The sequence below is a fragment of the Borostomias antarcticus genome (genome assembly GCF_949987555.1).
Source record: "Borostomias antarcticus genome assembly, chromosome: 21".
NCBI lineage: Eukaryota > Metazoa > Chordata > Actinopteri > Stomiiformes > Stomiidae > Borostomias > Borostomias antarcticus.
In genome coordinates this window covers 13,669,812-13,685,346 of record NC_140254.1, presented here as the reverse complement: position 1 = coordinate 13,685,346, position 15,535 = coordinate 13,669,812, and positions in this window count along the sequence as shown.

Genomic DNA, 15,535 nt, shown 5'->3' with positions numbered 1-15,535 from the left:
AATTCATATAAAGTCAAGGTTGAAATACTTCTCACTGATGACATGACTATTATACAGGTAGCCTACTAACTATTTTACAGGTAGCCTACTAACTCTCTTGCTCATGCTTGTTGTTACAGTATAACATCACGCTGCATGCATCCAATCAGATCATATTTTTTTCTCCCCTACATCTCCAATCGAGAAGGGTCCAGCTGCAGGCTTGCAGGCTGCAGTTTCAGGACTGCAGAACTAGGGCCCACAACAGTGCCACCCAGTGGATATTATTGGTAGTGCTGCAGGCAGCAGTTTCGGCTGGTCCGTGCCAATGTTGTACTGGCACAGCCTGCCACAGCCTAGTACAGCATAGTACAACCTAGTACAGCATAGTACAACCTAGTACAGCATAGTACAACCTAGTTACCTAGGTTACTAGTAACCTAACGCCTGTCACAGCAGAGTACAGCCTAGTTGTTGTGCTACCTGCCAAGTGATAAGCCACTTGCAATCCATTGATTTCTCAATTAAGTTCAGGTGCACACTGTGTCAGGGCAGCGTTCAGCCCCAACAAAATGTAGCAAAACGTTTATTTGAACAGCATTGAACACCCTTTTGTGTTTGCAATCTGCACACTTTGTTACAGCTGTCTTTCATGTTTTCAATCTGTAGCACTTTGAGATTTCTTTAAATGTAAAGTGCAATACAAATTCGATTTATTATTATTATTATTATTATTATTATTATTATTATTATTATTACTTTTCACACCGTACAGCACAGTACAGTACATTACAGTGACATGCGAGTCATGAGCCAGTCAGACAAACATGGAAACTGAAACTACTGCCTGCAGCACTACCAACAATATGTTGCGGCCCCTGAAACTGCAGCCTGCCAGCCTGCACCTGGATACTATTGCTCCAATCCAGCGTTCTGGGCCAGTATCGGCCATGGATGTATTAATAGAAGGTAAAAGGGCGACTAAATATACGCCCTTTTTGGTTGATAGATCGCGTTGTTGGGGCGGAAGAGTGCGTACGCCAGAAATCTCGGAAAAGACCGTGTAAAAAAAGGCGTACCTCAATGATAAATGAGGCCCCTGATTGGTCAAGTCACGCCTCAGGAGACACGTCACCGTGGAAACCAATGCAGCTGCTTAAGATGTGCTTCATAGCCATGGATGTATTAATAGAACACACGCACAATTAATGCTGATGATCATTCAATGATGATTCCACAGCTTTCATCTATGACATCATAGAACAATCATAGCCATATAAAAGACAGCAAATAAGTAAAGATCCATCACACATTCCGTCTCCTCCTGGAGTGCATTCACCATTAATTTCCTGTGAACATTTCAGACTTTCCTGATGGCTTTTCGGCATTTAAAGCTTCTCATTGGAGTTGCTCTCTTGGTGGCTGCGGCCAAGATCGATCCTTCGGACATCAAGGCCTTCAGAGACACCCTGATGTCTCTCACTGTGCCTGACCAGCGGGCTGCCTCTCCGCCCACTAGAACGGGCCGGGTCTTCCTCACCCACGACTGCCACTTACTGGACCATGACGACGGCCGCTTCGCTGGTCTTCAAACGGGGACAGAGACGCCCGACGCCCAGCAGATGGAGACCAGCATGTTCTGGGTCTGGGACCTGTTAGCTAAGACCTTTGCGACAAAGAACACCAACGCCCACCAGAAGACGAGAGTAGCCCTGGTCATCCCCATGATCGAAACACCGACAAGGGTCAGCGCTTTGGACAGCGGTACACAGAAGAAGACCGGCGGGTTCTGGGACTTCTCAGCTAAGACCTCGGCTAAAATATTCCTTGCTGTGGGAGTTACGTTCCTAGGAGCAGCAATGTTCTGTCTTCTGCGAGGAATTCATTAGGGCCAGTCCTCCAGGTAAACTGGGGCAGCATGGAGGGGACTGAGGAGGTGCAGACTGGCCAATAGGAGGAGACTGACAGAAACCTCTGATATTTTCTTTTTTGTTTGTTGTAATAGTTTAATAAAAGTGTCAAAATGTATAGGGTATCTGTTTTTGAGGCTTTGTTGTACCCTAGGCTTACTAAATGGGCTCTGGTAGCCTGGGGAGAAAGAGAGAGGGAGAGAGAGACCTGTGGTATTTGGATTTGTGGTACTTGAACTTGTGTCTGTGTTGCTGGCTTGCCATCATGGATGTATTAATAGCTTATAGCTTGCCATACTCACCAACCTTGGGACCTCAGAAATATGGAGCATTTCCAAACCAAATTGCGGGGGGGGGGGGCATTAAAAGCATTACAAATTAGACATTAAAAGCATTAAAACTAAATGTGAAACATTATATATATATATATATATATATATATATATATATGTGTGTATGTGTGTGTGTATGGAGCAATTGTTTTTAATGTCCGACTTTTGTCTGTCCTGTTCAGTAAATGTGCATCTGTCCTAATTTATTGTAGCCTATCTACTACACAACCTAGTTCAAATGTATGAATCTCCCGCGGAAGTCAGGAGGGTTGGCAAGTAGGCTATGGTCACTGCTCCCATAAAATTGAATAATTGAGGGGTTACTTACAGTACAAAAAAAGTACAGCATTTGTAGAACTCGGATGATACTACATAAATTGCCATGCAAAGCCAGAGACTGTTGCTTGTAGACGACAAGACTGCTGTAACCATTCAAGTGTGGAGGCTACACTGCATTGAAGGTGGGTTGGCTTACTTGACAGTGCACACAGAAAACAGACACCACAAAAAAAGGGCTTAAAGCAGGTCTGGTTGAGGTGTGAACTGGTCTCCTAAAAATGGCTTGAGCTGTGAGGATAAGAGGAGGCACACTGTAATTTGCACAGACAGCTTCAGTGGTAGTTTTAAAGTATTTATTTATAATAATAATAAAACAGATGATAATAAAAATATAATAAAAAAAATAAAAATAATGTGGGACGCATGGCCATGGAGCACATGTGTGTCATACACTGGGACAGCTACATCCACAATATGTAAAATGAGAGCACAGAACAGACCCACTGAGTGGTTTGGCTGGGGAGGATGAGAAGAGGGAGAGGAGGAGGGGGTGGGAAAGGGATGAGGAAGAACAGTGAAATAAATGAACAATGTGATGGCAACAAATATGTCTTGGTACAAAAATGTACTTAGCCTATGTATACTAAACTAACAAAAAAAAGAGCAACAGCAGTATGTTCATCATCACATAAAAATAACACACTGATTTATTTGAGCTGTTCTTATTAAAAAATAATGCTTTGTCAGTTGAAGTTGCAATCCAGAGTGTCAGGGGCCGGAACGCGGACCCTGGACCCGTGTAGTGAGACCCCCGGACAGAACAGACAGACAGAGGGGAGTGGTTGGCACTAGGCCGTTTAATAAATAATAAAATGGGGAAGAACTGGTGCCACAACAAAATGGGGGAGGTGCAAACCAATGGGGGGTATGTATGGATGCGTGTGTGTGGTATGTACATGAGATGGGGAAACAAAGAGGGGTGTGTGGGTGCGGTGTGTGTGGTATGGGTATCAGCCGGAATGTGTATGTGAATGTGCTGCGAGGGCCTACGAGAGGTGGCGGGAAGGGTCCGGGAACACTGGCGGTCTCTGGTGGCGAGAGGAGGCGGAGCGGCGGCAGGCCTGCGGAGCGAGGGAGGTCCAGGAGGCGTGCGGGGAGCGGAGTCCGGGAGGGGAGAGTCGAGGGCAGGAGGCGATAGGGAAACGCGGCGCGGAGGCCGGGAGGACGCGGGGGCCGGAGAGGCGCGAGGACGCTGGACCTTCCGGGGGGAACAAAGGAGGGAACAGAACACAGGGAAAACAAAAGGTTAGACGAATCGCAAACTTCGAAAATAGATTAGGGCGATAGCCGGCTCGTCTGATTACCCTATGAGGGCTAGGAACGTCTGAGCCCCGAGCGATGGTTCCAGCGTCCTCTTGTAGTGGCTCCGCTAACAGGCAACAGCTGCAACGAGTTGGTCGGTGATTGCTGCTGCTGCTGCCGGGCGGAGCCGGCCTCTCCGGCAAGGGGTGGAGTCCGCGTCCTCGAAGCGTGCGCCTCACTGCCCCTACGACTCGACTCCCGGACTGGACCCGAAGACCGAGCCGGGCCCACAACAGGACCCCCCTCCCGACGGGAGACACCGGGCGACCCGATGGCGTCAGGGTGGGCCCGGTAGAACTCCCGAAGGAGGGCAGGGTCCGCCAGGTAGGAGCGTGGGACCCAGCTCCGGTCCTCGGGCCCGTACCCCACCCAGTCCACAAGGTATTGGTACCCCCGGCCCCGACGGCGGACGGCAAGGAGGCCATTGACCTCCCACACCATGTCACCCCCGTCGAGGACCCGAGGCGGAGGGGGCACCTGGGCAGGCGGAGACAGGGCACTGGCGGCTACCGGTTTCAGCAGGGACACGTGGAAGACGGGGTGGACTCTGAGGGATGGAGGGAGGATGAGGCGAACCGCGGCAGGGTTAATGATGCGGTCGACGGTGTAGGGACCGACGTAGCGGGGGGCCAACTTGCGGGACGTGAGGGGGAGAGGGAGATCCCGGGCGAGGAGCCAGACCCTCTGCCCCGGCCGGTAGGTGGGCGCTGGTGACCTCCGCCGGTTGGCGTAGCGTTCCGACCGCTCGGTGGCCCGCAGCAGAGCGGCCCGGGCGGTTCTCCAGACGCGGCGGCACCGGCGTAGGTGGGCCCGGGTGGAGGGCACCGAGATCTCAGCCTCTTGACTAGGGAACAGGGGGGGTTGGTAGCCCAGGGACACAAGAAAGGGGGATAGACCGGTAGCCGCGCTCACCATGGAGTTCAGGGAGTATTCCACCCAGGGGAGGTATTTGGCCCAGGAGGCGGGGTTGCTGGTGGTGACGCACCGTAGGGCCGCCTCCAGGGCCTGGTTGGCCCGCTCCGCCTGCCCGTTGGACTGGGGGTGGTACCCGGAGGAGAGACTGACCGTGGCCCCAATCCCACGGCAGAAGGATCGCCACACCTGGGAGACGAACTGGGGACCACGGTCAGACACAATGTCCTGGGGGATCCCATGGAGCCGCACTACGTGGAGGACCAACAGCTCCGCAGTCTCAGCCGCCGAGGGGAGTTTGGGCAGCGGCACGAAGTGGACGGCCTTGGAGAACCGGTCGACCACGGTCAGGATGGTATCATTGCCCTGGGAGATGGGAAGGCCGGTGACGAAGTCCAGGGCAATGTGAGACCATGGTCGACCGGGGATAGGCAGCGGGTGGAGGAGGCCCGCAGGGGGACGATGGGTGGCCTTACTCCGTGCGCAGGTCTCACACGCTGCCACAAACTCCCTGACATCCGCCTCCAGGGAGGGCCACCAGAACCGCCGGCGGATGAACTCCACAGTCCGCGTGGCGCCGGGGTGACAGGCAAACCGGCTGGAGTGCCCCCACACCAGCACCCGGCTACGGACCGTGGAGGGAACAAAGAGGCGGTTGCGGGGACCGCCGCCGGGGTCAGGCTGGGTGCGCTGGGCCTGTCTAACCGCCGATTCGACCCCCCAGGTGACAACACCCACCACCCGGGCGGGGGGTAGGATGGTGTCGGGGACCTCCGGCGCGTCAGGGGAGCCCTCGGGGAAGCAACGGGAGAGGGCGTCCGCCTTAACGTTGGCCGAACCCGGGCGGTAGGTGAGGGTGAAGTCGAACCTGTTGAAAAACAAGGCCCAGCGCGCCTGACGGGGACCAAGCCTCTTAGCCGTCCGGATGTAGGTCAGATTCTTGTGATCTGACCACACCACGAACGGCTGCTTGGCCCCCTCCAGCCAGTGCCTCCACTCCTCCAAGGCGGCGTGCACCGCCAGCAGCTCCCTGTTGCCGATGTCATAGTTCCTCTCCGCGGGGGTGAACTGCCGGGAGAAGAAGGCACAGGGGTGTACGCGCTGGTCCCCCGCCGACCGCTGGGAGAGGACGGCCCCAATGCCCCCGTCCGACGCGTCGACCTCCACGAGGAACTGACGGTCGGGGTCAGGCAGACAGAGCACCGGAGCCGTCGTGAACCGCTCTTTCAGGGCCGAGAAGGCGGTCTCCGCCTCCGGGGACCAGGAGAAGGGGCGGAGAGTGGAGGTCAGTGCCGTGAGGGGGGCAGCGACCCGGCTGAAGCCTCGGATGAACCGGCGGTAAAAGTTGGCAAAACCGAGAAACCGCCGGAGCTGAGTGCGGTCAGCGGGTCGCGCCCACTCCTCGACCGCACGCACCTTTTTGGGGTCAGCGCGCACCTGCCCCTTCTTCACGATGTGACCCAGGTACTCCACGGAGGCGGCGTGGAACACGCACTTCTCGGCCTTCACGAAGAGCCGGTTCTCCAGCAGCCGTTGCAGGACCAGGCGGACATGCTGGCGGTGCTCCACCTCGGAACGGGAGAACACAAGGATGTCGTCAAGGTATACCACCACAAAGGTATTGAGCATGTCCCTGAGCACATCATTAACCAGAGCCTGGAAGACGGCCGGGGCGTTGGTGAGGCCAAAGGGCATGACGAGGTACTCGAAATGCCCTAGGTGGGTGTTAAAGGCCGCCTTCCACTCATCCCCCTCCCTAACCCGCACCAGGTGGTAAGCATTCCTAAGGTCGAGCTTGGTGAACACAGTGGCGTGCGAGAGTGGCTCGAATGTGGAGTTAAGTAAGGGGAGTGGATACTTGTTCTTGATAGTGATGTCGTTTAGGGCGCGGAAATCAATACAGGGCCTCAGGCTGCCATCCTTCTTTTTCACAAAAAAGAAGCCCGCCGCGACCGGGGAAGACGATGGTCTTACGACGCCTGAGGCTAGGGACTCAGCGATATAGCTGCGCATAGCCTCCTTCTCAGGGACGGACAGGTTATATAACCTGCCGACAGGTAGGGGTGCCCCCGGGAGGAGGTCTATGGCGCAGTCATATGGCCGGTGAGGGGGAAGTGAAAGCGCGCTCTCCTTGCTAAACACGGCTGCCAAATCGTGATAGCAGGAGGGCACGCCCGTGAGAACCGGGGCCGCAGGCACAGAACCGGAACCGCTGGGCGGAGAGGGGGCAGAGCGAAGGCAGTTGGCGTGGCAGGCCACGCCCCACCCCAAGATCCGCCCAGAGGCCCAGGATACATGAGGTTCGTGCCTGGCAAACCAGGGTCGGCCCAACACCAGGGGTGAAGTGGGAGCGTGCGTAACCATAAACCTAATCTGTTCACTGTGATTACCGGATATGGTGAGGGTGAGGGAGGTCGTGGTGTGTGTAATGCGCCCCAGGGAGTGCCCGTCTAGTGCCTGAGCCGTGAGAGGGCGCTCGAGGGGAACGAGAGGGATGCCTGCTTGGCGAGCCAAGGTGACATCAATCAGGCTCTCGTCCGCCCCCGAGTCGAGTAACGCACCAACAGAGAGAGAGTCCTTACCCCAAGTGAGTGTAACCGGAAACAGATGGCTTGGCTCTTGTGCACCCCGTGGGAGGTTGATAAGGCTCACTAGTACTCCCTTACCTAGTGAGCCTGATCTTTTGGCCGCGTGGGACATGCTCGGATCTGATGTCCTGGTCTCCCGCAGTAGAGGCACAGGCGGTCCCGCATCCTCTGCTCCCGCTCCTCCTGGGACAGCCGGGACCGGCCCAGCTGCATGGGCTCCTCCTCCTCACGCGACGTGGAGGAGAAATGACCTGGAGACGCGGCGAGAGGAGGGGGGGCGCTCTCCCGACGACCGCTGCTGCTGCTGCCACTGGGCGAGCCTCCGGGAGGGGGTCTGGGGGTTCCCCCAGAGCGCTGGGCGCGCTCCACGCGGCGTTCCCGGAGCCGCTCATCCATCAGCAGCGCAAGGGAGACCAGTGCAGCGAAAGAGGTAGGCCGGTCCCGGATGATGAGGTCCTTGATGGCCTCGCTCAGGCCCCTCCGATACGCGCTCCGGAGTGCGGTGTCGTCCCATCCGCTGTCCGCTGCCAGGATGCGGAACTCCAGAGTGTAATCTGCCACCGACCGAGTCCCCTGGGCGATGGTGTGGAGGCGGCTGGCAGCATCCGGCCCATCGGCGGGGTGGTCAAACACCAGGCGGAACTCAGTGATGAACGCCTGGTAGTCCACCGAGAGCCGGGAGCCACTGCCAGCCGCCGCAATGGCCCAGCGGAGGGCCCGGTCGGTGAGCAGAGACATCACAAGGGCAATCCTGGCCTCCCCAGAACCGTAGCGGGAGGGCTGGTGGCGGAACAGGAGCTCGCACTGGCCGAGGAACCCCCGACACAGCTCGAACTCCCCTCCGAACGGCCTGGGGCAGGGAAGGTTGGGTTCGCAGCGGGGATCAGGGGGAGTGGCCTGAGCGTGAGGGGGAGCCGCGGGACTGGGCTCGGGGCGGTCAGCCACGGGAGGGGAACCGTCAGCCGCTGGAGGCGTGGGGAAGGCGAGCGGCTGGTTGACCGACCGGGCGAGGGCGGCCACCTGGCCGGCGAGGGAGGCTAGGGCCTCCGTGGTGGCCCTGGAGTACCCACGGAGGGACCCAATCTCCCCGGTAACCTGGCTGAACGCCCTGGTTAGCTCCGCATTAAGGGAAGCCAGCTGGGTAGTGTGGGCGGAAACTACTGAGTGGATCAGCGGCGGCATGTGGGGAGGGGGCGGGGATCCGCCTGCCTGCCCAGGAGTCTCACTTGGGTCCGACATGGCTCAGACGTTCTGTCAGGGGCCGGAACGCGGACCCTGGACCCGTGTAGTGAGACCCCCGGACAGAACAGACAGACAGAGGGGAGTGGTTGGCACTAGGCCGTTTAATAAATAATAAAATGGGGAAGAACTGGTGCCACAACAAAATGGGGGAGGTGCAAACCAATGGGGGGTATGTATGGATGCGTGTGTGTGGTATGTACATGAGATGGGGAAACAAAGAGGGGTGTGTGGGTGCGGTGTGTGTGGTATGGGTATCAGCCGGAATGTGTATGTGAATGTGCTGCGAGGGCCTACGAGAGGTGGCGGGAAGGGTCCGGGAACACTGGCGGTCTCTGGTGGCGAGAGGAGGCGGAGCGGCGGCAGGCCTGCGGAGCGAGGGAGGTCCAGGAGGCGTGCGGGGAGCGGAGTCCGGGAGGGGAGAGTCGAGGGCAGGAGGCGATAGGGAAACGCGGCGCGGAGGCCGGGAGGACGCGGGGGCCGGAGAGGCGCGAGGACGCTGGACCTTCCGGGGGGAACAAAGGAGGGAACAGAACACAGGGAAAACAAAAGGTTAGACGAATCGCAAACTTCGAAAATAGATTAGGGCGATAGCCGGCTCGTCTGATTACCCTATGAGGGCTAGGAACGTCTGAGCCCCGAGCGATGGTTCCAGCGTCCTCTTGTAGTGGCTCCGCTAACAGGCAACAGCTGCAACGAGTTGGTCGGTGATTGCTGCTGCTGCTGCCGGGCGGAGCCGGCCTCTCCGGCAAGGGGTGGAGTCCGCGTCCTCGAAGCGTGCGCCTCACTGCCCCTACGACTCGACTCCCGGACTGGACCCGAAGACCGAGCCGGGCCCACAACAGGACCCCCCTCCCGACGGGAGACACCGGGCGACCCGATGGCGTCAGGGTGGGCCCGGTAGAACTCCCGAAGGAGGGCAGGGTCCGCCAGGTAGGAGCGTGGGACCCAGCTCCGGTCCTCGGGCCCGTACCCCACCCAGTCCACAAGGTATTGGTACCCCCGGCCCCGACGGCGGACGGCAAGGAGGCCATTGACCTCCCACACCATGTCACCCCCGTCGAGGACCCGAGGCGGAGGGGGCACCTGGGCAGGCGGAGACAGGGCACTGGCGGCTACCGGTTTCAGCAGGGACACGTGGAAGACGGGGTGGACTCTGAGGGATGGAGGGAGGATGAGGCGAACCGCGGCAGGGTTAATGATGCGGTCGACGGTGTAGGGACCGACGTAGCGGGGGGCCAACTTGCGGGACGTGAGGGGGAGAGGGAGATCCCGGGCGAGGAGCCAGACCCTCTGCCCCGGCCGGTAGGTGGGCGCTGGTGACCTCCGCCGGTTGGCGTAGCGTTCCGACCGCTCGGTGGCCCGCAGCAGAGCGGCCCGGGCGGTTCTCCAGACGCGGCGGCACCGGCGTAGGTGGGCCCGGGTGGAGGGCACCGAGATCTCAGCCTCTTGACTAGGGAACAGGGGGGGTTGGTAGCCCAGGGACACAAGAAAGGGGGATAGACCGGTAGCCGCGCTCACCATGGAGTTCAGGGAGTATTCCACCCAGGGGAGGTATTTGGCCCAGGAGGCGGGGTTGCTGGTGGTGACGCACCGTAGGGCCGCCTCCAGGGCCTGGTTGGCCCGCTCCGCCTGCCCGTTGGACTGGGGGTGGTACCCGGAGGAGAGACTGACCGTGGCCCCAATCCCACGGCAGAAGGATCGCCACACCTGGGAGACGAACTGGGGACCACGGTCAGACACAATGTCCTGGGGGATCCCATGGAGCCGCACTACGTGGAGGACCAACAGCTCCGCAGTCTCAGCCGCCGAGGGGAGTTTGGGCAGCGGCACGAAGTGGACGGCCTTGGAGAACCGGTCGACCACGGTCAGGATGGTATCATTGCCCTGGGAGATGGGAAGGCCGGTGACGAAGTCCAGGGCAATGTGAGACCATGGTCGACCGGGGATAGGCAGCGGGTGGAGGAGGCCCGCAGGGGGACGATGGGTGGCCTTACTCCGTGCGCAGGTCTCACACGCTGCCACAAACTCCCTGACATCCGCCTCCAGGGAGGGCCACCAGAACCGCCGGCGGATGAACTCCACAGTCCGCGTGGCGCCGGGGTGACAGGCAAACCGGCTGGAGTGCCCCCACACCAGCACCCGGCTACGGACCGTGGAGGGAACAAAGAGGCGGTTGCGGGGACCGCCGCCGGGGTCAGGCTGGGTGCGCTGGGCCTGTCTAACCGCCGATTCGACCCCCCAGGTGACAACACCCACCACCCGGGCGGGGGGTAGGATGGTGTCGGGGACCTCCGGCGCGTCAGGGGAGCCCTCGGGGAAGCAACGGGAGAGGGCGTCCGCCTTAACGTTGGCCGAACCCGGGCGGTAGGTGAGGGTGAAGTCGAACCTGTTGAAAAACAAGGCCCAGCGCGCCTGACGGGGACCAAGCCTCTTAGCCGTCCGGATGTAGGTCAGATTCTTGTGATCTGACCACACCACGAACGGCTGCTTGGCCCCCTCCAGCCAGTGCCTCCACTCCTCCAAGGCGGCGTGCACCGCCAGCAGCTCCCTGTTGCCGATGTCATAGTTCCTCTCCGCGGGGGTGAACCGCCGGGAGAAGAAGGCACAGGGGTGTACGCGCTGGTCCCCCGCCGACCGCTGGGAGAGGACGGCCCCAATGCCCCCGTCCGACGCGTCGACCTCCACGAGGAACTGACGGTCGGGGTCAGGCAGACAGAGCACCGGAGCCGTCGTGAACCGCTCTTTCAGGGCCGAGAAGGCGGTCTCCGCCTCCGGGGACCAGGAGAAGGGGCGGAGAGTGGAGGTCAGTGCCGTGAGGGGGGCAGCGACCCGGCTGAAGCCTCGGATGAACCGGCGGTAAAAGTTGGCAAAACCGAGAAACCGCCGGAGCTGAGTGCGGTCAGCGGGTCGCGCCCACTCCTCGACCGCACGCACCTTTTTGGGGTCAGCGCGCACCTGCCCCTTCTTCACGATGTGACCCAGGTACTCCACGGAGGCGGCGTGGAACACGCACTTCTCGGCCTTCACGAAGAGCCGGTTCTCCAGCAGCCGTTGCAGGACCAGGCGGACATGCTGGCGGTGCTCCACCTCGGAACGGGAGAACACAAGGATGTCGTCAAGGTATACCACCACAAAGGTATTGAGCATGTCCCTGAGCACATCATTAACCAGAGCCTGGAAGACGGCCGGGGCGTTGGTGAGGCCAAAGGGCATGACGAGGTACTCGAAATGCCCTAGGTGGGTGTTAAAGGCCGCCTTCCACTCATCCCCCTCCCTAACCCGCACCAGGTGGTAAGCATTCCTAAGGTCGAGCTTGGTGAACACAGTGGCGTGCGAGAGTGGCTCGAATGTGGAGTTAAGTAAGGGGAGTGGATACTTGTTCTTGATAGTGATGTCGTTTAGGGCGCGGAAATCAATACAGGGCCTCAGGCTGCCATCCTTCTTTTTCACAAAAAAGAAGCCCGCCGCGACCGGGGAAGACGATGGTCTTACGACGCCTGAGGCTAGGGACTCAGCGATATAGCTGCGCATAGCCTCCTTCTCAGGGACGGACAGGTTATATAACCTGCCGACAGGTAGGGGTGCCCCCGGGAGGAGGTCTATGGCGCAGTCATATGGCCGGTGAGGGGGAAGTGAAAGCGCGCTCTCCTTGCTAAACACGGCTGCCAAATCGTGATAGCAGGAGGGCACGCCCGTGAGAACCGGGGCCGCAGGCACAGAACCGGAACCGCTGGGCGGAGAGGGGGCAGAGCGAAGGCAGTTGGCGTGGCAGGCCACGCCCCACCCCAAGATCCGCCCAGAGGCCCAGGATACATGAGGTTCGTGCCTGGCAAACCAGGGTCGGCCCAACACCAGGGGTGAAGTGGGAGCGTGCGTAACCATAAACCTAATCTGTTCACTGTGATTACCGGATATGGTGAGGGTGAGGGAGGTCGTGGTGTGTGTAATGCGCCCCAGGGAGTGCCCGTCTAGTGCCTGAGCCGTGAGAGGGCGCTCGAGGGGAACGAGAGGGATGCCTGCTTGGCGAGCCAAGGTGACATCAATCAGGCTCTCGTCCGCCCCCGAGTCGAGTAACGCACCAACAGAGAGAGAGTCCTTACCCCAAGTGAGTGTAACCGGAAACAGATGGCTTGGCTCTTGTGCACCCCGTGGGAGGTTGATAAGGCTCACTAGTACTCCCTTACCTAGTGAGCCTGATCTTTTGGCCGCGTGGGACATGCTCGGATCTGATGTCCTGGTCTCCCGCAGTAGAGGCACAGGCGGTCCCGCATCCTCTGCTCCCGCTCCTCCTGGGACAGCCGGGACCGGCCCAGCTGCATGGGCTCCTCCTCCTCACGCGACGTGGAGGAGAAATGACCTGGAGACGCGGCGAGAGGAGGGGGGGCGCTCTCCCGACGACCGCTGCTGCTGCTGCCACTGGGCGAGCCTCCGGGAGGGGGTCTGGGGGTTCCCCCAGAGCGCTGGGCGCGCTCCACGCGGCGTTCCCGGAGCCGCTCATCCATCAGCAGCGCAAGGGAGACCAGTGCAGCGAAAGAGGTAGGCCGGTCCCGGATGATGAGGTCCTTGATGGCCTCGCTCAGGCCCCTCCGATACGCGCTCCGGAGTGCGGTGTCGTCCCATCCGCTGTCCGCTGCCAGGATGCGGAACTCCAGAGTGTAATCTGCCACCGACCGAGTCCCCTGGGCGATGGTGTGGAGGCGGCTGGCAGCATCCGGCCCATCGGCGGGGTGGTCAAACACCAGGCGGAACTCAGTGATGAACGCCTGGTAGTCCACCGAGAGCCGGGAGCCACTGCCAGCCGCCGCAATGGCCCAGCGGAGGGCCCGGTCGGTGAGCAGAGACATCACAAGGGCAATCCTGGCCTCCCCAGAACCGTAGCGGGAGGGCTGGTGGCGGAACAGGAGCTCGCACTGGCCGAGGAACCCCCGACACAGCTCGAACTCCCCTCCGAACGGCCTGGGGCAGGGAAGGTTGGGTTCGCAGCGGGGATCAGGGGGAGTGGCCTGAGCGTGAGGGGGAGCCGCGGGACTGGGCTCGGGGCGGTCAGCCACGGGAGGGGAACCGTCAGCCGCTGGAGGCGTGGGGAAGGCGAGCGGCTGGTTGACCGACCGGGCGAGGGCGGCCACCTGGCCGGCGAGGGAGGCTAGGGCCTCCGTGGTGGCCCTGGAGTACCCACGGAGGGACCCAATCTCCCCGGTAACCTGGCTGAACGCCCTGGTTAGCTCCGCATTAAGGGAAGCCAGCTGGGTAGTGTGGGCGGAAACTACTGAGTGGATCAGCGGCGGCATGTGGGGAGGGGGCGGGGATCCGCCTGCCTGCCCAGGAGTCTCACTTGGGTCCGACATGGCTCAGACGTTCTGTCAGGGGCCGGAACGCGGACCCTGGACCCGTGTAGTGAGACCCCCGGACAGAACAGACAGACAGAGGGGAGTGGTTGGCACTAGGCCGTTTAATAAATAATAAAATGGGGAAGAACTGGTGCCACAACAAAATGGGGGAGGTGCAAACCAATGGGGGGTATGTATGGATGCGTGTGTGTGGTATGTACATGAGATGGGGAAACAAAGAGGGGTGTGTGGGTGCGGTGTGTGTGGTATGGGTATCAGCCGGAATGTGTATGTGAATGTGCTGCGAGGGCCTACGAGAGGTGGCGGGAAGGGTCCGGGAACACTGGCGGTCTCTGGTGGCGAGAGGAGGCGGAGCGGCGGCAGGCCTGCGGAGCGAGGGAGGTCCAGGAGGCGTGCGGGGAGCGGAGTCCGGGAGGGGAGAGTCGAGGGCAGGAGGCGATAGGGAAACGCGGCGCGGAGGCCGGGAGGACGCGGGGGCCGGAGAGGCGCGAGGACGCTGGACCTTCCGGGGGGAACAAAGGAGGGAACAGAACACAGGGAAAACAAAAGGTTAGACGAATCGCAAACTTCGAAAATAGATTAGGGCGATAGCCGGCTCGTCTGATTACCCTATGAGGGCTAGGAACGTCTGAGCCCCGAGCGATGGTTCCAGCGTCCTCTTGTAGTGGCTCCGCTAACAGGCAACAGCTGCAACGAGTTGGTCGGTGATTGCTGCTGCTGCTGCCGGGCGGAGCCGGCCTCTCCGGCAAGGGGTGGAGTCCGCGTCCTCGAAGCGTGCGCCTCACTGCCCCTACGACTCGACTCCCGGACTGGACCCGAAGACCGAGCCGGGCCCACAACACAGAGGAGGTGTAGGCCAAAGCAACTTCACCCACTCCGGATTGTTGCTTCAAGGGACCGCAAGATGTTTCCTAAAAAAAGGTCATTTCCCAAAGTGGATAAAGCGTTGACCGCTTCTAGCTATCGAATGGCCGAAAAATCAAAGCACACCGCTCAAAAAGGGCTTAATACATACAACAAACTGATCAGGCTAATCATTTTTTAATGAAAATGACCACAAGACAACCTCTTGTGCATAGTTGAAATGGTAGTGGGATACGGTGATAAACTGGAGTGATCATTTGACAGCAATTATTAGCCTTTTCCAGGAATGGACAGAAATGGGATATTTTTAGAATAACAGTAATTTATTCACATACAATGGAAAGGAGTTGATGTGTAGCATGAAGATGAAACGATACACTGAGTTTGGGTGTTTTCAGTCAACGTTGGCACCGCTTCTAGCTATCGAATGGCCGACTGGTGTAAGATGGATAGCCTAACGTTAGAGAGATAAATGTAGGCTATGGTTATGTTAATAAAGCTAACAATGATGTTGTAACATGCATGCAGCACTGCCCATCTGATCTGAACGATTGATTCATTATTACCATGGATCGGTATTGGGATTGATCAAGGGCGAATGTGAAATAGCAGCCAGGAACTCAGCGGGTTATCCGAGATGCGGTAGCCGCGGCCAAAGCTCCTGCTGGCGAGGAGTGAAGCTCTTCAACTCGCCGGTCACTGGCTCCCTGGAGGAATTT